General features: G+C 36.9%; 1 protein-coding gene across 2 annotated transcripts in view; it reads left to right on the forward strand.

Moving 5' to 3' along the window:
• dlgap1 (discs, large homolog-associated protein 1) overlaps positions 1–22,784 on the forward strand; it is a 340,814-nt gene that overhangs the window by 53,659 nt on the left and 264,371 nt on the right. For both annotated transcript variants that reach the window (XM_031903257.1, XM_031903258.1), the window contains exon 3: positions 5,808–5,892. The gene's annotated coding sequence lies outside the window, so the exon portion shown is untranslated. The remainder of the gene's footprint in view (positions 1–5,807; positions 5,893–22,784) is intronic.

Genomic DNA, 22,784 nt, shown 5'->3' on the forward strand with positions numbered 1-22,784 from the left:
TTTAGTCGTAAGTTAAGTTCAATTTAGCCTGTCATTGGATAAAGACTTAAAAGAATAATGGGACCAGTAGTTAATTAGTGTTAGAGCTCAGTGCTGCCCCAGTTGACTAATTGACACATTAGTCTATTAAGTGTATGAGTCTGTTAATCCCATTTCTGATTTTCTGGATTCCCCAGTTTATATTTTGTAATTATGTCCCATAGTTTTTTTCTGGTAATCATTTAAAAGTAGCAATATAATATTCTTTGCAGGCATTTCTTGTTTTTAACATATGGGGTAATAAGATGCCAGTATAGACATCTTAACAGTTTTCTGTGTGCGTGTTTTGGGCTGAAATAGGCTAAGTAACCCATTGTTGCTCCAGTAATCTCTTGTGATTATGTATCATGGAATGATTGGCTCCTCATTGCAAATAGGCTTTAGCATCTTGACTATATATTTAACTAAATATATTTACTAAGCCTACAAATATGATAGCTTGAAATTTTTGACCTGACATTTTGGAAGGTAGAAAAAAAAATGCATTAAAAGTTGTGTTTAATTCCATCTCCCATAGACTTAATTTTAAAAGTGATTTCCTTTTTCTCTATAATAATAAAATAGTACCTATACTAAGGTATAATTAATTCTTATTGGAAGCAAAACCATAGTGTTGGATTTAACTAAAGGGCACCTATCATGCTAAAATTGCTTCCCCCACCAGAGGTGCAACTTAATAGATCCTGCACTCCTGGAGGGAAACAATAGTTTTTTTAACACAAAAACAGTCCCCACTGGAGCAAGGCCATCTGTACCGAAACGGGCATGTTATTTAGCACACAATCACATAATGAGCAGGACTGCCTGCTTGCTCATTATGTACGTGACGTAGGAGCGATGGATGCAACTCACCCGCATATGTGACACTCATGCGCATAATGAGCAAGTAGCACTCATTGAGCTCCCAATGAGCTTCCTCCCAGTGCAGGCAACCTAGCACAGTAGGGGCAATTTTTTTTTTTAAAAAAGACTATTGTTTCCCCCAACACGCAGGCTCTATTATCCTGCACCTCTGGTGGGGGAAGCTATTTTATGGTTATAGGTGCCCTTTAACATTTAAAATATTTTTTAGTAGACTAAAGGTATATTTTTATGGAAAACCCCATGCCCAAGCATTCAAGATAATAGAGCTTATACTTGTACCTTGTATGTTTTTTTTGGGGGGGGGGTTGCTCATTTGCATTTAGGAAATTAGGGTTTGGATTTTGTTTAAGAATTTTTTGTGGTGTATTTTGTATTTAGCCAAACCCTAAAATTGTGGATTCAGTGCATCCCTAAGAAAATGTTATGTAAAATTTGCAAACATTCTTACTATGCGAAGATGAGTAAATAAAACACTTATCTATCTATATCTAATCTAACACTATCTAAACTATCTAACACTTATCTATGCAAATGTAGTGGAAGTTTATTTTATCTTTACTTACTGAATAGGTAATACAGTTTATAACCAAGTTTTAGGGCTCTGGCACACGGGGAGATTAGTCGACAATGTAAGTCGCCGGTGGGATGGCAGATGCGGCGGGGCGACTTTGGGAAATCACGCCGTCGCGTGTGCCATCCCGCCGGCGACTTACATGTTCGCCGGTGGGATGGCGGGTCGTGGCAACTCGGGGAGATTAGTCGCCCGCGAACAGGGAGTTTTGCCGCGGGCGACTAATCTCCCCATGTGCCAGAGCCCTTAGGTATAGTTAGTTTTCTTGTACATAAAGATCTTCTTTTTTGGGTATTTGTAATAACTCTTGCTTGACTGTTTAAAATTCTATTTGAGTGTAATAAAAATACCCTAAACCAAGGTATACCCTTGTCCATTGCAACCAAAACATAGGGCCATTCAGAACTGTATTTAGTGCTGATTTTATTCAGTCAAGTTGGGACCATGTCCTTTTTTAATAATATGGGATATTCCCCTATATATATGTACTAGCTAGTAGGGCTATTTTCTAAAAATAATGATCATACACCCATAGTTGATGTGTTTTTTCTTTGTTAAACATTATAAACATATAATAACATATATCTGTCCTTGGGCAGTCTCCATGACAACTTTGCTGTCAACACAGATGGCATTGCTTCAGCATGAAGAGATTCATGATCTGGCAATACATGCCAGCTCCATAATTATGAAATGTTTTTATGTCACTGCTTTGCTGAGGAATTATAACCCAAAATATTCCTTTTATTTACTGTCAATGAGAGTGGGTCATTTACCATACAGAGGCCTTCACCGATACTACAGTAAACTCATAAACGTTTCCATTTTTTCCTGTTTCAAAAATTTGGGATTTCTATCATTTTATATTTAATCAGATTAGATATAGGGATGAGCACTTTTGTTTTAGCTGATATAGATTTGTGACAAAATTCCAAATTGCCATATTCACTACTACATTCATTCGATGGCAAATGAAAATATTTTCAAGCCCCCAGATGTGGAGTGGACTCGCCATGTGACTTCCATATAATTTTGTCCTGTCCCCAGTCTCTGAGATTCTGGGCTGCAGTAGTAGAATCTGGCCTTCCCCAACGTGGTTGCTCCAGGAACCTGCCTCAGTGGGGTGTTAAAAGACATTATCCCTCAGAAATATCCCATTACTACTTCTCTATGCATTGGATGAACACCACATCCCCCACTGTTGGCAAGGTTTGGGGTCCCTGGTGTGACTTGGACATATTGGCTTACCATAGCGGTGAATAATCTACTTCATATATACCTTTGACGTGCTAGTATAGGTCTAGAGAGTAACCTGTAGATAACCTCCTTGACATGGAGGATGTTGGTATGTACATTGTTATTTCACCCACTGTAAAGGATAAAAGACAGTTTTGTGTAACTTGAACAGCTGAATATGTGACCTGGAAACTTTTACTTTTTGTGTTTCATCTTGTTTTTTAATTTGTTTTTCTTATTTTATGTTTACCTTTAATAAATATAATGAAGCAGCTGTAGATTTAACACTAACTAGCCTTACATCACTTTCAAAGGGAAACTAAAGCTCTAGCCTCCATTTCTAACCAGTAGATGCCACCCCCTGAATAGTGCCCTCTGCCTAATCCTCATTGATGTCTGTCTATAAATTCCAGCCCCCTGCCTCCCTACTGGGTAACTGTCCAACTTTATTACATGCTGAATTCCAGCTCGACCTAATTGACAATGCTTACTTGCTGACCATAAAGAGGTACTTTGCCATGACATTATTATTATTATGAAGGGATTAGATATCTATAAAGCTCCAAAATATTCTGCATGGCTGTGCAATAGATGGTGTGCCAAGAAGAAATTATTACTATTTACATACAAATAATGTCCAATACAGGAGGTAAAGAGAGCCCTGCTCAGCATCTCTTGTTGCTCTTACTGGTCTGATACAGCTTCAAGCTGGGAAAACATGCTGGGCTTTTGATGAGTAAAATGACAGTAATACATACATTATATATTAGCTTTATTAGTCCTGCAGCAAATTAGCTAAAGATGCCTTACTTTAACATGTTTTTTTAGTTCCGTTATGTAATGAATGAGTAATTTTCATGTAATTGGGGGTAATTGCTGAAGAATGCTGCCCTACAGTATATCTAGCACAGTTACATTAGTATATGAACTTAATGAGAGGAATACCTAAGCCTTGCTCTATAAAGATATGTTCTGCGTATGGTGGATATTAAAGAGATGTTAAAGAGTTAAGTCACCATGCACACAAGTATACAGTATTTTTCCTTCTTCTTATTCTGCTTATTTACTACTTTTTATAAATATTTTATGTATATACTGTATAAGGTTGTGAAGATGTCACCCAACCCAATATGTTTTGGGTGATAATGAGCCACTCCAGGCCATTTTGAGACCATATTTTATGTCACCAATAAATGTAAAGAGTTTAATTAGAGGTTTACTCTTTGTAATTTATCCTTCAGCCAATTTTCTATCCAAGTACAAATATTATGTATATTTTGTCATTAATTCAATGGGCACATGTAATAAGCAAGTTTTGTCTCTTGGCTAGTAGTATTACATAGCAAACATTAAAGGAAAACTGTACCCCCATAATATAACTCGAAAAAAAACATAGTACAATTCTTAAATTAGCAAAACAAAATTAACGGAAGGTTAAATTAGCTTTCGAGAAGTCTATTTGTGATAACCCTCCACCAACAGGCTCCCTCCCCATTCCACCCATACAAGGAAGGCCAACTATCAAAGTCCATTCCTTTGTCCATGTTGACCGCCTCCCCTCCCCACACCCAAACAGGGCATCTACCGTAATGATGAAGACAGAAGCTTGAAAGCAAAAGCAGGGATCCATGCCTAAAAACAAACAAAAAGGCAGAATCATGTTCTTCAAATAAACATATGACAAACAAATATAAAAAGGAAAGTGCCTTGGTCTGAAGGCTACAGAGTTAAGCATATAGGGACCAATTAAAATTAAATTATTTTTATTTGTTTAAAAAAGGAATAGAAATTGGTAATGCTTCTAAAGAGCAAAATAAAATTTCCCTAAGCTTTTTAGTGAGCTTTATAGTGATGGCACAAGAGGTGATTTGTTTCCTGCAGGAAATCACTCTTCATATGGCTGACAAAGCACCTGAAAATCCCTTTCTGTGGCTGTAAATGGAAATCACCACGGGTAATTGCACCCCCTTAAATACACCCTGTCTGCTTATATCAGTCATCACTACCCTGCTCTCCTCCAGCCAAGACACCAATTCTCACAGTACCTTGCATGTTCTAAGACCTAAGAAAAGGAAAACAGCAGAAGTGTGCAGTGCACAATAGGAAATGGAGACTTGGCTAAAAGAGAGCTGATTCCTGTTATGTTGGTTTTGTTAGCCTGGCAAAAAATAACAAGAAAATAGCAAAGGACAGAAATAGTTCTAATTGACATCTCATTTAAAATTAACTGTAAAATAATTGAAACATTTTAATTATCTATTCAGTAAAGTTTCTTAGAAGTGCACTTTCTTTTATTATTCAAAATAAATAAATACAATCATTATTTACATAGGCACCTCTTTTAATGATAAAGGGGGCATAAATAACGTAGTAGTGAATTAGGTATTGTACATGTTATTTTTTTAATATATATGCTTGATATCATGCCCTTGGATATTATTCATGCAGTTCTAATGGATGGGAGGGAAGCACTTAATATATTTGCCAGAATTAAAAGTATAGGCATAACAACATTTCTTCTATGATGGTAAGACAACATAGACTGGTAAAAAATACCTTATCTGCAAACCTGAGAGAGCTCCAAAATGGGAAGGCCATCTCCCATAAACTCAATTGTAAGCAAATAATTCTAATTTTTCAAAAAATTATTCCTTTTTTTCCTCTGTAATAAAAATACACTACCTTGTACTTGGTGGTAACTAGGCTGCATAAATTCAAACATTCCTATTGGGTTCATTTCATGTTTAAAGGATGTTTAGCAGATTTAAGATGGTGATCCCTTAAGATTAAGATAGTTCGATTAAGATATGGAAAGATCCCCAGGTCCTAAGCATTCCTCATGATAGATTTTTTACCTGCACAATGAAATACCAATACATATGCCACATTGCCATGTAATAAGGAAGTCTAGGATGTGGCATGTGATTTGTATACAGGATAAATTGATTAGAAAAGCCAAGAATAGGCTTTACATGTATAAATTCCCTTTGGGTACATTTTAAAAGTAACACTACTTGTATTGTCCTATACAATGCTGTGCTCATAATCTGCCTAAAAGTTACTAACAGCCTACAATATATCTGTTTCCTCTTGTTAGTTGTACCTGTGTGTGAAAAGGTGAACACGTGAGCAGAAGCGTCAAAGTCTTGGACATGGAGGGCCACACTGGACAATCACAGAAGGTTTGTTTACTGTCTAATTTAGGTAGGGTATAGGGCTGGTTACATTGGGTAGTTACCCTAAAAATACATCTTTTATGAGGCTTTTATTGAGTTTTATTTTAAAGCTCATTGGTTCTTGATTACCCATACATTTAATTATGCAATTCATATTTGTGTGACTTTCATGAGCAAGAGCTATTTGTTAAATGAACATCACTGCAGTGGATGAACCTACATTTTCTACTCTATCTACTGTATATACAGTACATTGATAAAAAAGCTAGTATGCAGTCAGATAGAGTAGGAGTAGGAGTACAATGTCTACAAATTGAAATATAGGAAAATACATTTAGGGGCCCATTTACTTACTCACGAACCGGCCGAATGCGTCCGATTGCGTTTTTTTCGTAATGATCGGTATTTGGCGATTTTTTCGGAAAATTATCACGACTTTTTCGTTGCCATCCGAATGTTGCGTAAAATCTAGTGATTTTTTTGTAGCGTTAAAACTTGCGCGAAAAGTCGCGCCTTTTTCGTAGCCATTCCGAAAGTTGCGCAAAATGTTGCGATTTTTTCGTAGCGTTCGGATTCATTCAAGCTTCAGTATGGTGACTTTTCTTGGGCCAGGTTGGAGCTGCAGGGTGCCATTGAGTCCTATGGGAGGCTTCCAAAATCATGCTAAGTCTGAAAGTTTCGGCCGCCGCTTACGAGCGCTCAATACGAAAAAGTCGCGACAAGATACGAGCGAATCGTAATGGCTACGAAAAACTTATTGGTAACGAAAAAGTCGCGACAATTTCCGCAAAGTCGTAAAGGCGCCGAAAAAAAATCGCAAAAAATACGAAAAAGACGCAAAATGTTCGTTTTCCAATCGGAATTTTTCCAATTCGGATTCGAATTCGTGTCTTAGTAAATCAGCCCCTCAGTGTAAGGGGACAAAAGTAGAGACCTGGTTAAAGTGACTAACTTGCTTTTAGTCAGTCTGACCTGGAGAGACAACTCTACAGAATTGGCTGACTTGCTAAATAAACATTTATCCTTTTGTAGTTACTTCCATAGCGATGCTGCATCTCTTCTTGGGCCTCCTGCTAATGAATATGCAGAACCTGATGTACAGTAAGATGAGTTGATTATAGTGTGTAAGCCAACATTACCGGTGGTATTACCCAAAGCAACCAATCAGAATTAGATTTGTTGCTATGGACAACATCACTGGTGCCTAGGGGCATTGAAATAATCTGATTTGATAAGGATCATTGTCATCTTTGAAGGGAAACTTCACCATCACATTGTCTTTTACTATGATGTAGACCAGTGCTGTGATCCAAGGGCCAGAATTTTTTTGGCCTACATGGTGGAGGGCCGCTAATGGAAGCCAGTTTTGACCACTCCCCCTTTTTAAATCACACCCATGTTATCTCAAGAGCTTTTTACTCATATTAATGGTGGTAGCGCAGCAAAAGCCCAAATGATTGGTGCTCGCTCATTCATATATGAAAGAATTATATTATGTCATATTAAGACATACCTATAAATCTATATGCCGCCTCCTCCTCCCCTGTGGATAGCACTGCAACCCCCAGCATATAATTACACACCTTAGGGACCATATAATGACAATTTCGAACTACAGACCTCCCAGAACAAACCCCTGCCAGCTTGATCTCCCACAGGCAGCATAGGCCAGGTAGAGTATGGCAAACACAGGCAGCATAGGACAGGCAGAGTATGGCACACACAGGCAGCATAGGGCTGGCAGAGCATGGAACACACTGGCAGAACTCTGCCTGCCCTACCCTGCCTGTGTGTGTCATACTCAGCCGGTCCTACCCTGCCTATGTGTGCCATTCTATGACATATGGTCAAACACTGTGATTCCTTCTCTGGTGCAATTGTTTGCAGAAACTGGGCATCCAAATAGGCCAGTGGTTCACATTCAAGGCCATCCCAGACATTTAAGCCCACCCTAACCTTTGCTAAAGATACTGCTGGGGGATAGTCTCCTGTGTACACAAGGTTCCCTTTCTAGCAGAACTCACTAGTATCTGATTGTATCTGTCTTTAAACCAATCACCTTTATCTGTAATGTTCAAATTACAGTGTAGTTGCTAGGTTCACCAATTTAACTAAGTTTTCATTTGTTTATAATATATAAAATCAAGCCCTGAGTGTTGACAGGCAAAAGTCACTTCATGATTGTGAGCTCATATTGAGTGGAGACGCCATATGTTACAAACAAATCTAACCTGAGTTTTTTATTTCCCAGAGGCTGCTTGGGGAAATATGTGTTAATTAGGATAATTTAAATGTGTCTTAAAATTTTTAACTTGATGCTCAAGGACAATAACTTACTTTTGTGTATTCCCAAAAACACTCCTGCTATGCCTTTAATGTACAAGTGGCACTGCCCTAGAATAAGGCGGAACACTTTGTAGTTAATAGGAAACTAACATGCAAATGGCTCTTATCTGTAAGATTATTTTTAATATTATAATTTATTTTTACATTTTATCACCCACAGCCATTGGTGTAGTAACAGTGTGATCTTTCACATCAGTATACTGCTGCTCCGCAGTGCTGGGAGGAATGTGTAGGAGAATATGCTTAATTTGTGCAGATATCAGTACTGAAATCCACATGCTCTCATATTATTATATATCATTTGGGGGAATTTACAAATACTCTACCCAGAAACTACTTTTTGCATAGGGAAAAAAATGTTACTCTAAGCAACAATATTCTGTGGCACAGTGACTGGTAAAACCCTGGAGGGAAAGTATATATATCAGAATGGGAAGGTATATATATCAGCTAATGAGGAGAATTAACAAAGGCTGTATGTGACTGGTGGGGGGAGGGGGGAGCTCTCTGCCACAAAGCAGGAAGTAGGTTAGGAGTGGCTGTTTAGTGAGATTTGAAAAACCTTGAGGAGAGCAAAGTCAGTTTGATAACTATATGGGTATAGAGTAAACCTCCCTGAGAGTGACAGCAGATCTAGTCAGATCAGGGTTCCCATTTCTTGGTTTTTTTTTCAAGTAATACTTAAAAAGTGGACATTTATTTTGTCAATATAAACAGCAATGAACACTGTTGAAATTCTTTATCACGTCACAAACCAAAAAGTGAAATCATATGAGCCAAATCACCTTCAAAATAAACTAAAGATATTTTATGGTTTGTTTCTTTGTGGAAACGCACAAATGCCATAGATACATAATTGGTGTGGATGCATTTCTGCTGGGCCTGCCGCCATTTGGGTGCCATTCACTGCACATTTGGGCCTCCCAGAGGGATAAGAAGAGGAGCTGTAGGGGTCATTTGGGTGAACTACCTGGGTTAACAGGGCTGGATTGCAGAGTTGGTGGGTAAAGATTGCAGTAACGTCTATCTGGGAAGCCATTTTAAGTTGCCTATCAGACTGAGAGGATCTCCCACTCACCCTGCCAAAGTTGCTAGAAGGTATAGAGGGCAATAAGTAGAAGGTAGAGAGTAGGCTGTAACAGGAAGGAAGTGATGGCATACCCAGCTTTACTGTTTTCCCTAATTTGAAAACCATTTCTACTGTCTGTTGGATAGGTAGATACTTATTATCATTGTTATTAATGCTTATTTATATTTCACAATGCTAAACAATAGATGGGTGTAACTGGTAACTGGTGATTTCATATGTGACCCTGTTGCTTTACCCCTACACTCTAAAAATGGTGCAGCAGCTGTCATTACCTGGGCATCCTTACCTACCTTATATGTCATAATAATGCTATATTCGTATATATAACAGGTATGGTACCAGTTATCCAGAATGTTCAGGACCTGGGGTTTTCTGGACAAGGGATTTCTCTGTTATTTGGATCATTTAGTCTACTAACAAATTATTTAATCATTAAATAAACCCAATAGGATTGTTTTCCTTCAATAAGGATTAAATATATCTTAGTTGGGATCAAGCACAAGGTACTGTTTTATTATAGAGATAAACAAAATCTTATTTAAAAATTGCAGGTACATGGAGTCTATGAGAGATGGCCTTCCCATAATAGCTTTCTGGATAACAGGTTTCTGGATAATGGATCCCATACCTGTATATGTGAAGTCCCCTGAAGCAAAATGAAAGCCAGTAATATAAGTAGACTTACAAATAAAAAGCTAAAGTGACTCAAATGTACACAGCATTGGATCACTGCCACCTAGCTATAAATGTCCTGAATAGCAAATTAGTACTGAAAGCAAAGACCAAAAATTCTAATAAATATTATTTGATATTACTGGGGAAAATAAATGTAGTTATCATTTCCGTCAGAACTTAATGCTTAGCATCATATGATAAAAGGGAGGCATGAGTATAATTATATATTGCCTGACTGACTTTCATCTGAGTAAGATTTCATAGAAAATGAAAATTTGCACAAATTCTAATAACAATGTTGACTGTTGTAGCTTTATTCTGTAAGTATGCATATTTTTACTTTATTGCACCATTTTTTCACTAAATGAAAATCCCTACACTGTTTAGAAAAAAAAATTGTGTAACTGTGGCACTGGTTGCTGCCATTGATATTTCAGAGCTTTAAAAAGGAATTCTGTGTTCCTATGGCAACAAGCTTCTACAGATTTTAGCAAAGCAAAAAAAAAAAAAAACAGTTTAATGAGGCTATAACTGTGGAAAAAATAAAGTAGTTACATTTTGGTGGTTTTAATATGGATGCCATTTGAAGTAATTAATTATGTTTTATTTTTTTAATCTACAGGACACAGGTGTAAGTAAACATCTGCGGTACTATATAGATAGGTAAATGCACGAGCCATAACATTCATTATGCTACTCAAAGGCATACTGCTGCTTTTGATGCATAATATGTTTCATTTTGCTCTTTAGCACATTGATTGAATTTCACCCATAATGTAAAGTGCAAAAATTGTTGATAAATGTTGTGGCAGACAGTGGGTCTAATAATGCACACAGAAAGATTAATTGAGGTTGTTGTACAGCACCGCATCTGTCTTGCCTTTCCTAGGTGGCCCTCAGCAGACTTGCCTGTGCATTAGGGACATTGAATTCAATGTTGGGTGGCTTATATATTGGCATCCTGCAGTGATGTAATGCACATAATGAACATATTTGGCCAAACTAATAGCACATTTGTATGTACAAATGCGATCAACATAAGACAAAATTGCATTTTCTGCATAAAAAAGTATTGCTTTTAGCTGGCCATTGATATCAAAATTACAGCTGAAGATAACACTTTTGCCTAGTGGCCTAATGCTATACAGGGTTACAGTGACTTTCTGTGCTCAGCACAGTCTCAGGAGGGTGCTCTAATCCACCTCTGAAATTCCTCCAGCAAAGCTGATATTGATAGCTTTTGACCTCTGAGTTTTAATCGCTGTTATACTGGGTCAGAAGCACCCATTGTGCACACTGCTTTATATTTCTGTGCCTCCAGCATTAAGGTGGGCAGTCACAGAATTACGAGAGCTACAGGACAGCAACAACAAAGTAGCAATGCATTCATTATTCACAATTTTTCACAAGGATTCTAACACTTCACTGTAATGCTATTCAGTAATCATTCCTCTTGTTTGTACATCATGGGATCTGAAATATATTGTATATTTTAGCACAGGCATGCTATGTAAGTTTTGCAGGAGATTAGAACGCAGTGATATGCATAAAATGTCAGTGGAGATTGTATTTAGCAGCTACTGACATTTCAGCTAAAGGGAACAAATAATCAAAAGGTTTTACTTAATTTCCTTAAAATAAACCATAACATTCTCTGAATTACCCACATTGTTACCCTTTCATGGGCTGTGAGATGCAATATATGCTTCTAACTGGTAGGGCCAAATAGCTGTCACCGAGATTTATTTTTTTATTATTCATATTTATGACTATTGAATAGCAAAGTAGCTATGGCATATAAGGAATTTTGGTCACTACAGCTACAGTAGAAGCTCATTCAATAGTGATGCACTGGTTGATTTAAAACCCACTGGTTTGATGAGTTTGGGCTGGATCTTTGCCCCCTGCAGCAGGTTATTCATTAAATTTGTTAAATTCATCACGCTGGTTCTCCCCACCTGTCCCAACCCAACATCTGATAACTGACATAGCTCACACACTTTGCCCCAACAGGTGACATCAGAGATGGGCATTTCAGGCATACTGTAGGTATATAAATCAGCAGGCTGGGCCAAGCTTGGGTTAGAACAGGTAAAGGTTGGCACAGGTAAAATAATTTTCAACCTGTGCATCACTACCCTTTATATGGGCTTTCCTTCTAGTAGTAATTCCTGTTTTCATTAATGTGAAGCAACCTGCAAACTTGTGCCTGACTTCTCAGTTTATACCTGGCTCTATTGTTATTTTTATTGTAATATTTTGCAGGGCATTAATTAAAGAGGTCCTGGCATTAAAACTGAACGTTGGGGTAACTATCACAACATTTATGATATGCTTATCAACAATTTCCTACCAATCTGCAAACCTGCCGCCCAAACATCCACATTGTTTAGAACTAGCAGTTCTGTCATATGCTATTATTATTATTTATTATTAACATTTATTTATAAAGCGCCAACATATTCCGCAGCGTTGTACAATAAGTGGGTTTCATACATTTGACATACAGAGTAACATATAAAGCAACCAATAACTGATACAAGAGGTGAAGAGAGCTATATTTTAAATACCAGAATACCACAATTAATAAACAGTCTCTTTTGTTACATAAAGCTGAGAATTCTACTCTTGGTGCACTCAAAACAGTGACTAGTTTAGCTAGCTTGCTTTCGATAAACTCAGCATGCACTCCAGATTAGTGGATCTTCACCTAATTTGCCTGGCAAATCAGGATCATTCCTTTGGCCAGTGATTGGCTCTTAATGCGGGTCTAGGGAGAACCACTGGGATAGGACTTCAGGTACACGCTGATTTGTCTAATACATATTTAACCATAAACAGTTGGCCAGATTGTCAAGAGGGCCCTATACATGGGCCAATATCTTTGGTTTGTGCTGAGTTGGCAGCTGTTCTCTGCCATGTATGGCCTCTTCCAAATGTTGTCCACTTCAGGACAGATACTGCTAGACAAGTATTTGTATTCTGGCCATTCTTAATAAAAAGAAATCTCAATACGGTAAGTAGCAGAGTTATTAATAGACTAAAAACCAGTTTATAGAGGCAGCCATCCCATTGCATTTATATTCTGTGGTTCTTAACAAGTCATTTGATCTTTAATTTTCTGCACAGTGGTAGATCTTCATACTCAATACAAAGCCAGGCAAAATGCATACATCTAAATGCCTTATCAGACCTTGTGGCAGCTGGGATTGCTGTGTTCCCTTCATCAGTTTTCTGATGCAGTACTGGCCATTTATCTACAATACTATCCTTTGTCACACAGTGGAATCATTTCCAGGGACATGTGACAAGTAGGCTTAAAATAAAGTGCCACACAACTGCTATTTACATATTCTAGTAAACACATAACATTTGGTGATAGAAAAGGAACAACTGGTCAATCAATGACTTTTAATTTCTATTGAATTCATAAACAGTGATAGCCGACTCATTACTTTTTTTATTTGGGATCACAAAAATACTTAGTAATTGTGGGCCTATTACTATATTCTTGATATTTTATTTTTTATATGCAAATCACCATGCTTTTTATCCGTATTGCAGAATCTGCGCCATGATTCCAGCATAATTGGTGAGCCTACTGACACTACCTAGTACCAGGGGTGATTTTAGCTCCAGGGACTCCCAGCATCAGTAGACGCATCAGTAAAAATATAAACTATAAGTCGGCAAGTGTATAGATTAATACACTTTTACTAACATACTGTATACTGTTTTAGTTTTTTCTGCAAAGAGAGCTTTCTTTACTGCATAAACTTGGTTATTAACATTAGTTTAATCCCCTGTAGTATATGCCATGGTAAGCCTTTATACTTTGTGCCTTGGTTTGGATATACTGCTACTAAGGCACACCTACAACTCTGCTGATAATGTTCACATTCACTTTAGAGAAGAGAGAATAATGAGATCAAAGATAGAAGAAATCAAAGTACACAATTACGGATAATGAATAATGTTTAACAATGTAAAGATCATGCTTTTAATTATGGCTTTGTACAAAGAAATAAATGATGTGGCTCATTGTTAGAATGCACAGCTTTGAGATGTCCAGTAACATCAAAAACACCATAATCAGCTGTTGCCTTAATTTAGGCCCATAGAGAACACTGTAGTTATTCTTTATGCAGAATTGTCCAGTATTATTTGTATGCTTGGATTGTTCCACCTAACCTATAAACAAAGGTATATTACTATAAAAGAAATAATGGAGATATAAACAATATAATTAGATATTAAAGTGTAAAACAACTCACTTGAGGGGCATTCCCCTAATAAACTTTTTGCTGCTGGATACAATATTACTTTTACTTTGGTGTTTGTATTTTGGTGCTGCTCTCATATACCAGCATACATAGACATCTTCCTACTAGGAGTAGGATTTTAGGAACATTTGTTCTTTTTATGCAGCTGTGTGATCTGATAGTCCATGCAAACTACTTAACAGGCATAGTGCAAAGGTTTCATGTGGTTACTACAGGTATAGGACCCGTTATCCAGAATGCTCGGGACCAAGGGTATTCCGGATAAGGGGTCTTTCCGTAATTTGGATCTCCATACCTTAAGTCTACTAAAAAAATTAATAAAACATTAATTAAACCCAATAGGATTGCTTTGCATCCAATAAGGATGAATTATATCTTAGTTTGGATCAATTACAAGGTACTGTTATATACTACAGAGAAAAAGGAAATCAGTTTTAAAATTCTGAATTATTTGATTAAAATAGAGTCTATGGGAGACGGGCTTTTTAGTAATTCGGAGCTTTCTGGATAACGGGTTTCCTGGTAAGGGATCCCATACCTGTACAATTAAATTGTTACCCTTCAAATAGTGGGGAGTAAGTAGAATATCACATTCAGCCAAGCAAAATACTTTTTGTATTGTACTATTCAAGTAACATGCTTTGCATTGTACTGTATATAAATTCACATAACTGGCAGTTTGAATTAGATTTGAGATTTTGAGATTTTTGTTTGATTTTCTGTGTTTAACTTACGTTTCGGAACATTTCTGTACCCTCCAGTCTAAAGTATACATATTTCTGGTGTTGTGCTTTTAAAGGGGGTTTCGTGCTTTTAAAGGGGGTTTCAACACAAAAATTATCAGATCCTAGTATCAGATACTAGTCAGGCACAGTCAAAAAATCTTCAGGGCTAGGAACCCCTGATTAAAAAGAGCCTGTGGGAGTGGAAACCTTGAATGAGTTTCTGTATATGGAGAATGTCAGCAACATTTGCACAAGGTGGCTTTTTTTTATAAAAAAAAACTTGACACCCACGTTGCTGCAAAGGTGACAAATTTACTATGACTGTGAGTACTATACTATTTAAGGCTTGGGGTGTTGTCCCTTTGAGGTTTCACTCTGCTTTTAGCTTTTCGTCTGAGCTAAATATACTCGATAATAACAGGCTCTTACACATGGGTGTTTCAGTGCATGTCAGTTCAGATGTATGCTGAATACTTCAAGAATCATTTATTGTGTTTACATGCAATAGGTGCCTTTTTGTAACTCAGCATTTATTTCTCTAAATACAGCAAGCTGTGTTTAAAAAGAAAAGCAATGATTGCAACTATGCGATTGGCTTAGATGCATTAGCTCTGGGCTAATGCATGTAAGAAGCGTAGTGCCAGCCTATGGTAGGTAGCAATTAGAATCATTAAAGGGGTTTAGTCCTCCTTTATCCTTATGATACATTGACCTATATTTTCCCCCACCATGCTTGCTTTGGGCCCAACTAGGGAGCAGCCCCACATTAACTATGGATTAAAGTGAATTAAAAATAACAGATTACATAAGCAATTGCTTTATACACCAGTTTAAATACAGTTTCTTATTTTGAGTTAGATGCTCTAAAGCAAATAGTTTATACTGTAAGTAGTTTATACTGTAGTATTTGTGTCCTCTGATGCTCTGTCCTTAAGATGCTTACTTATCTGACATACATCTGACAAACAGAAGCCTAACATCTTCTTGGTTTGGGCAATGTTAAGCGCTGGGTGGTATGGTGTGAAGATTGCTGATATGAATTGAACTTGGCTATCTGGAAGTCTCATGGATAAGTCTGTAAATGACAGATACCAGTATGAATATGTAACATTTGGTAGAGGAACAATAAAGGTCTTGGACTTTTTTCATGGTTTAGGCTAGGAACTATGGCTCCGGTGCAGGCCTAAAGTGCACAATGAAAACAATTGATATTCATGATTTTTGTATTTACCCTATTTTTGTAGGTACGTATGGGTCCCTCCTAAAGTTGCTGCCCTAGACACAGGCCCATGGGTGCGCTAAATATAGTGCAGCAAGTTACTTTTGTAGTTTATTTCTATACTTCATCAACAGTACAAAGATATAATTGTTTGCATTTTTCCAGTTCTTGGTGGGCAATTTAAATAACCTTTTCTTTGATCCTTAAAAAAACTGACTAAAGGTATACCTCCCTCTTAATCCAACTCCCTTGATTCATTTTATTTTATTTTACTTGATGTCTCCTAATGGCCTTAGATCGGTATTTGTCATTGCACTCACTATCATCTCTGAATTGCTGTGGCCCGTTTACCTATAACCATAGGGAAAGACTGCAGGAAACTCGTAGAGGCGGACAATCATTTTAAGCATTTATATAGCTTAGATCTAAATTGGAAGGCATGTCATATTATTTATGTTTAATATTGTTACATACATTGGCAAAAATGGACAGGTTTCTCAACCATTACCCATTTAAAGGGGCAGTATACCACTTGTTCAACATGAGTTCAATAAAAAGGGGTTGTGTTGACCATTCAAGTTGTCTTTTTTTTTTCTTTTTTAATTTTTTGAAGGTAACGGAAAGGTAAGCTTATCCATGTTTGTTCCTTGTGTGGTAGGTAATTAGGCTACTAGGGCACATACAAGCAATTAGATCGTTTTAATAGCATCTAAAGCTGGGATAATCAATGCAAGTCAAACTAACTCAGAAATACAGCAACTACATTATGCTTTAGAAAGCCCCTCCTTTGTATGTATACAGCATTTATGTATGTATGTATACAGCATGGGCCTATAGTGACCCAGGGCCTACAGTGAATTGACAACAAGCTCGTCAAGGAGGTGGGAACATAACACACAATGAGTATGTAGAAGCTTTTGGCTGTTGCTTCTTTACCATTGTGGGCTGCTGAATACAAACAGTAGGCTGTAACAACAATTAAAAGCTTGGGGGATTTTCATTTTTTCCCTGCCTTAAAGTGGACTGCCTTAAAGTGGACTTTGACGTAAAAATGTACTTTTTTTTTGGCCTTGAAATGCGATATGGTATCAATTCGAAGTAACCACACTCATTTCTGTAGTTCTAAAAAGTCTTGACAATGCTTTTATCGTTCATACGAAAATATAGCAATTAAGTTTAGAAAAATCACAAAATTTTTGGGACGAAAAGTTCGTAAACGCCACGAAAACAGTTCCGGCTTTGAAGTCTTCCATGTCTGGCTTTGGAAGCCTTCCAAAGGACTTAAGTGTAACTAAAGTGTTAACGAATTTTGAAATGTTCGTATTCTTTGCACAAAATATGATTTTTTTTATGGAAATTTACTGAAAACCACGGAAAACGTTGAATATTAATGAAATTTTGACATACATTTTGAAATGTTCTATAATTTAGAAAAAATACAAATTTATCTGAAAATTGTTTAGTAAATGGGCCCCAAGTGTTTTGTCAGCTGCATTTGATCTAAATTGTTTTGCATCCTGCCTTTTTATTTTGTCTTTGTGAGGTACCATTTTAAACTGCATGACATTTTTATAACAAGAACACTGTATTGAGAAATACCTCAAATATGGGGAATTGAGAATTATGTCTGTCAGCCTTATCTATATACTTGGTTGTGTTTTACTACATTTATTTCAGTGCTCTTGTTAGATGCGTCTGAATATATAGTTTTGCATGGTATCTTCACAATTGATCCTTTGAGCTGTAACATTTACAGTGCATGCCACCTATAAACTTGCAGGGCTAATAACTTGCAACTTGCATACTACAGCTGATTGGTCTGTTTAGTTAGCATGTGTCAGTTTTGTAATTTACTTTGGCAATGTGCATATCAATAAAACATAATGCAAACAGTTATTCGTGTCTGGTTTATATGCATAATCGCAAAATTACATTTAGGCAACTTTTGCTGATTGCTTTAAAGAAAAGTAATGAATCCACTGTTGTAATGTATTTAATGCAACTCCTACTAATGACTAATGTGGTTAAATGTAAGTAGCTGAAAGAAAAGAAATCCGTGTTCAGTTACTCATATGTAGTCTAATGGTCATTTGAACTTAGCTTTATCAGAGCATAGATCTTGGCTTGGAGGAAATGTTCATACTCAGCTAGAGTAAGGAGCTTTGTAAATTTACGTTAAAAGGAAAAAATGGTCTATGATAATTTATATATTGTATAATATAATGTGTTTAGGATTGCACAGTCGGACTCAGTATGAAAAAAGATTAGGAAAACAGGGAGAGCATCAGCATTCAGAACATCAATGTGAACAAAGCTGCAGCTGCTTCTGAGCACAGGAACTGTAGAGTAGAAGATGGGCCCCAGGGGTCTAGGGTCAGATCCAGTTTATAGGAGGTAATCATCTAAACTAATTAAGTCTCTGCTATTGAAAGTATTAGCAGAATTCAAGTAAACTCTCATTACTGTGATTTTTTTTCAACGTTTTATTTAAAAGTTTAATAATTTTCTAACAATCATATCAGTAGCATAACTTGTACATGTACTGTACGTATCAAGAGGTACAGTTTTGCTAAATAATTGCACATGTGCAAACTGCAGATTGTAATAAATATAAAACATAGATTGTAAATTGTAAGGAAAGAGGAAAGACAAGGAAGAAGAGGAGGACCTTAGCAAGTGAGAGAGTGGGCTAGAGGTGGGCAGGAGATTGGGGGGTGAATAGGGTAGAAGGGCACTCGCTGCTTGAGTTGTTCTTGCCTAGCCACCTTAGGGCTCACAAGTAACTTGTAGCTGATAATTAAAGTTAGTTATCCAATCTTACTTTATTGATAAAGTCAGTTAGTTTGGGTATTAGTTGTAGGAAGCAAAATGGAGGAAGTGGAGGAGTTTTGCGAGCAGTTTGAATTCTCTGTGGCATGCCAAGGTTGCTGGGGCTACGTCTGGGAATAAAGCAGTTTTTTGGCCTTCCACTTTCAGCTCTCCCGACTGCCGTCATGTCCACTTTAGTTTTGTAATAGTGCATGCAAATGATCACGTCTCTTGGCCTCTCCTTAGGGCCAAGTTTTTGGTCTCTGTGTTTTGGCCTTAACAATGGAATTTCACCCCATGCTGTGCGGTGTTGGTTTAAAATACCTCCTTCCTGGCTCATGGTTAGCTCTGCCCCCTTATTATTGTACGTAGCAAGAGGTAAGCTATTCTAATTACTGCTTGCTTGCAGAATGTGGCGCTAACTTGCAGAAAAGCTTACTTGTCTGATGACATTGACATATATAATAATAGCTAAGGCATATTGTTGGGACCACATGAGACACCTATAATAATTTGTTATGTGCCCTTTATGTGCTGAACTAAGAGTTATGACTCTGTGTAAATGTGTGATAGTTACTTAAAGTCATATGCAGTTATCTGTTAATAAATGTTCATACTGTAAATGTTGGTTTGTCCAGTACTGTTCTAGTACAGAATTTCACTAGAAGGGCTTCATCTGCAACCTCAGTTACGGTCACAAAAAAATGGATGGAGTCGTGTGAAGTGACACAACTTTGCTGGAATTCTATCTACAATTGCAATTTGCACTTCACTTTCGTAAGTTAATTAATCAACCCAGTCTTTTGATACAGTATTACAATAAGCTTATGATTCTTAATAGACAACATATTTAATATTCTGCTTTTGAGGCAAATTGGCATGTTTTAAATAATAATAATAAAAGGCCTAATAAACCAGACACAAAAGATGTACAAAAAGGAATGATAGTACTTAAGTTCATATGATATATTAGCAAGGATGCATGTAATTGAAAAAGCAATGTTAACATATGTGTGGATAGGGGCTGCAAACATTTTTTTTCCTGGGAACTGTCAACATGAATTGGTTGTCAGTGGATGACAAGAGGGACTCCTAATAGCTAGGTCCTGGATTATGCAGGACTTTAAATGTCAAGAAGCCAGTTTTGAAACAAATATGCTTCTGGCAAATATGTAGTGCAGAAAATAAAAAGGCAGATGTCAAATCAAAGAATATATTACTGCGAGTTAAAAATCTTGCAGTGTCTGAATATTTGATAGTAGTTATTCTTATTGCTGTTTCTTTTTTCTTCATTTTTTTAGGTGTTTTTTATTTGCAGGTTGTACTTCATTTCAACATAGGGTTTAAGTAGTCAGTTACAATAAATGCCGCAAAGAATGAGACACTAATACAGGTATGGGACCTGTTATTCAGAATGCTTGGGACCTGAGGTTTTCTGGATAAGGGATCTTTCTGTAATTTGGATATTCATAACTTAAGTCTGCTAAAAATTATTTAAATATTGAATAAACCCAATAGCATTGTTTTGCCTCCAAAAGGGATTAATTATATCTTAGTTGGGATCAGGTACAAGGTACTGTTTTATTATTACAGAGAAAAAGAAAATAATTTTTAAAAATTAGAATTATTTGCTTATAATGGAGTCTATGGGAGATGGCCTTTACATAATTCGGAACTTTCTGAATAAAGGGTTTCCGGATAAGGGATCCCATACCCATAGTAAACTCTAAATTTTAAGGGGAAATGTTATTATCTGTCGCAATCATTTTTCCTGGACTTGCATCCCACCAGGGACACCACACTTTATGAAATTTGCTTAAGGTTCCTCTAGCCTGTAAGTAAGTTTTATTAAGAGAATTATTTTTTTTTTTACTATTTTTATCCAAAATGCCGAATGGGATAAGATGGTCCCATCCAGAGCACTGCCACACTTTTTAAGCTACAATTAAAAGGCATAAATTCTGATCTTGAGATTTGTAAGTCACAGAACAAAGTAGAGATTCTGGGATCTAAGTAACTTTATTGTGCACGATCTACATGTATATTTATCACTTAGGCAGTTCTTGGGAGTTTTGTGTATCACCTAAGTAAATTAAAAGATCATCTAGGTAAGATGATTTTCTTCTTTGAAGGGTAAATACTCAAATAGCTATGGAGATTTGATAGCTAGGGCAAATTGCAGTAGAGAATGGCAGGTTCCCCTCTGGAGCTTAAATGGGGCAGATGTCAGCCTGGTTGACACTGATGATGATGATACAACATTTCAAGCCATGTTAAATTGGTCACCCAGACCAAATCTATCCAGAGTCTGCCACAAATATGGATACTCATTTGAGTCAAAGGAAGGGGTCCTGGGAGGCCACTGCCAAACACTCTATTGCCAGCAAATGATGGGGGGGGGGAATAACAAGTTTTAAGGGCATAGTTAACAGTGTTTAAAAGTATTGGTGCTATCTGAAGTTCTTTGTACCATTAACAGGGGATTCCATCCATCCTGGGGATTTTTTTTTAAGAGAGAATAAAAAATAAGAGAGATGACTCTCTTTATTTCATCGACTGTAGACTCATGTAGGTTTCTCTAGAAGTCTACAAACCGTTCCACTCTTTAATGGGGACAGACAAGTATTTCTAACTACTGTATATCGAACTGTTTAATAAAGGATATTGCTGTTGCAGATAATTGATAATTCGCAAAGAATGCAAGGAGTCACCAAAGAATGCAAGTACTCACTTACTATCTGCCTATTTGAAGTAACATTGTGATTGGTAGGGGAGGGCCTCTCTTGCTGCTTTGCTACTGTAGTGCTAGAAGGGATGCTTTGAATAACTGCTTTTATGTGCCATAGGGTCCTCTGGCAGAAGCAGAGTGTGCTTTACTATGCCAAAAGTCAGAATATCCCTCAGTGTAAGCCTTCTATACCATATAATTTGCTAACCATAGGGGCTTAGTCTCCACAGTGTGAAATGAGATGGGGGTAGAACATCTGAGGGAGAGCAGCAAAGGGTACTGATCAGACAGAATATGAGATATAAATTGAATGTTATCAATAATTTGTAGGATATGAGGAGATGTGCCCCTTAGTGCTCTTAAAGAGTCAAATGTTACATAAGGCAGTATGTATACAACATTTATGGAATGCCATCCTTAATGTTGAGGGTGGGGTGATGAATTTTGATTAATTTGGGCATTTTATGGTGAATAAAAATTGCCACTAATGGAAGTTAATGGCATGAATTCTAGTAAACAAAGATTGATTACTTATTACACCCTGTGTTTGAATTCAGTTGTATAAATCAGTTGTAAATAAACACCAACACATAATATAGTTTTTTATTACAAATACATTTATTAACATAAGGAACAGTAAATATTAAAGGGAAGTGTTGATAAGATGTCAAAACAGGTTTCGGATCAGCCCAGGGATACAGGGGAAAATAACAAGAAATAAGCAGAAAATACCATAATTTTGCATCTTACCATATATTACTTTATATGTTTATGTATTTATAACATAGGTATCAGCAGAAAGTTCCATATTACTGGAAGGCCACCTCCCATAAACTTTGTCCTGTCCTTCACTCCTCATATCCAATCACTTATCAAATCATGTCACTTTCACCTTAGAAATATTTAAAAAACACAATCATTCATCACCCAAGATGCTGCCGAAATTTTTTATTCACTCTCTTACCATATCATGCCTAGACTACTGTAACTCTGCTAATTGGCCTTCCCCTTCAGAGACTGTCCC

This window comes from Xenopus tropicalis, chromosome 6 (assembly GCF_000004195.4).
Source record: "Xenopus tropicalis strain Nigerian chromosome 6, UCB_Xtro_10.0, whole genome shotgun sequence".
NCBI classification, from domain to species: Eukaryota; Metazoa; Chordata; class Amphibia; order Anura; family Pipidae; genus Xenopus; species Xenopus tropicalis.